The sequence below is a fragment of the Oryctolagus cuniculus genome, chromosome 4, assembly GCF_051225735.1.
Source record: "Oryctolagus cuniculus isolate XC-2025 breed Fujian yellow rabbit chromosome 4, ASM5122573v1, whole genome shotgun sequence".
NCBI classification, from domain to species: Eukaryota; Metazoa; Chordata; class Mammalia; order Lagomorpha; family Leporidae; genus Oryctolagus; species Oryctolagus cuniculus.
In genome coordinates, this window is record NC_142870.1 from 48,576,766 (window position 1) to 48,579,127 (window position 2,362).

Sequence of the window (2,362 nt, forward strand, 5' to 3'; positions counted from 1 at the left end):
CACAGTGACTCCTGTTGTTGATTTAACAATTGACACTCTCATTTATGACGTCAGTGATCACCTGAGGCTCTTGTCATGCGTTGCCAAAGCTATGGAAGCCTCTTGAGTTCACAAACTCTGATCATATTTAGACGAGGCCATAGTCAAAGTGGAAGTTCTCTCCTCCCTTCAGAGAAAGGTACCTCCTTCTTCGATGGCCTGTTCTTTCCGCTGGGATCTCCCTCACAGAGATCTTTCATTTAGGTCATTTTTTTTTTTTTTGCCACAGTGTCATGGCTTTCCAGGGACTGCATAGTTTTAAAGTTCTTGCACTGCATGGATTCTTGGAATGCATTTTATGATCTAAAGTATGCCAGGCAAAAGAACAAAATGTCAAGTTTCTAGTGCACAATTCATTCTGAATATGGTCGAACTTTGTGTTAATCCCATATCTTTTCTGAGCCTCAGTCATCTTAATCTATTAGATGAACATAGCAATATCTTTTCTGGCTTTCTTAAAACATGTCTTCAAAAATCAAAACAAATGAAATTATACGTATGAATTAACTTCAAGAACACTGCATTGCTGTGTGATAAGAAAGGATAACCTCAAGTGTGAGAATCAAAAGGGAAAATTTGCAACATAGCAGAATGTTTTATTACACAAATTTTATGTTGTGGTATTCATTACTTCTATCAGACAAAAAGGTAACTCTGCCTTTCTAGTGGCCTAGGTCAAAACCTTCGAATGATCTATTTTATCTTCTTTTAGTGGTTATTCTCACAGCCAAGCCAGTCAGAAAATACTTTCACCGCTATCCTCAAAATCTTTTAGGTGTGGCCATTTGATGCAGTGGTTGAGACTCAACTTGGGACACCACATCTCATAGTGGAGTGCAGGAGTTCAAATCCTGGCTGTGCTTCAGAATTCAGATCCCTGCTAATGTGTACCCTGGGAGGCAGTGGATAATAGCTTAAGTAGTTGGGTCTTTGTCACGCCTGTGGGAGACCTGGATTGAGTTCCTGGCTCCTAGGTTTGACTTGGCCCAGCACTGGCTGTTTCAGGCATTTGGGTATTGAACCAGTGGGTGGGATATTTCTTTGTCTCTCTCTCTCCTCTTTGCTTTTAAAGTAAATAAAATAAAAAAAAAACCTACCTGTAGGCAAACTCTTTATCATCACTCTTACCACAACTTACCACCACCTTTCTGGTAAGTACCAGCAGCATCTTTTCCCAGGAGTTTTGCAGTAGCTTCCAAGTCTCCTGCTTTTCCTTTATCCCATGCAGTCTATTCTCTGCACATCAGCTAGGTGGGTCTTGTTAACACACATTGGCAATTATGTCTTTTCCTGAAAACCCTACAAAGACTTTCAATTTCACTCAAAACAAAGGACACATCCTTAAAACTTTTCATAAGGGAACACCTCACTCTTTCTTACCTCTTTGACTCATCTGCTCTCCTCCTCTTTCACTGGTTCTAGGTGCATTGACCTTCACGGTCCATCTTTTCTGCCAGAAACATGCTTTTCTCAAATTTCCACATGATTAATTTCCTCCTTTCATAAAGTTCTTGCTCAAATGTCACTTTCTCAATAAGGCTTACTCTGGCCACCCTGTTTAAAATTATTACCTGTTCTATTACAGAGAATTGTCCAATCCTCTCTCCTTGGCTTATATTTTCCTATGTCATTGCTACCCTTGAATGTTCCATACCATATATGTATTTATGATATTTATTGTTTATTATCTCTTTCCCTTCCAAATTCAATAATACAGGGAGTATTTTCTTTTGCTATTGTATCCCGAGTATGCAAATGCCTGGTACACAGTACGAATTCAAGATTTCTCAAATGTTAAGTAATTGAGTTCTGCTGGCAATACTGCCAGGTGAGTATTGTAGCTGTTTCACAGCTACATACATTGAGGTGTAGAGAGGTCTTATGATTTCTTCCACTCCATACCATGAGGTAACTGCATGACCCAGAATCAAGCCATAGTCTTCCACTTTAGTGTTTCATATTGTATGTTTTTTTTTTCTTTTTAAAAAGCCTATTCCTGCTTATATGTATCAAAACTCATAATGATCAATAAGTTCTGGGTTGTAAAAGAGAATTTATCATATGCACCCATTTTCAGTTTTTGTCTGTAAGTTCAACAGAAACATGCCTAAGTGCAGTGTAATACTTTTTTCTTGATTTTGAAATTTATTTATTTTTGAAAGAGAGATGAGTCAGACAAAGAGAGAGAGAGAAAGAGAGATGTCTTCCATCTGCTGGTTCACTCCCTAAATACCCACAACACCCAGGACTGGGGCAGACCAAAGCTGGGAGCCAGAAATTCAATCCGGATCTTCCATATGTGTGACAAAGTCCCAATTACTCC

General features: G+C 38.9%; 1 non-coding gene across 1 annotated transcript; it reads right to left on the reverse strand.

Annotated features, from left to right (window-relative positions):
* Positions 1 to 2,028: 2,028 nt before the first annotated feature.
* LOC127483089 (small nucleolar RNA SNORA40) lies at positions 2,029 to 2,155 on the reverse strand. Its single transcript, XR_007909053.1, has one exon. It is a non-coding gene; the product is annotated as a small nucleolar RNA SNORA40 (small nucleolar RNA).
* Positions 2,156 to 2,362: the final 207 nt, after the last annotated feature.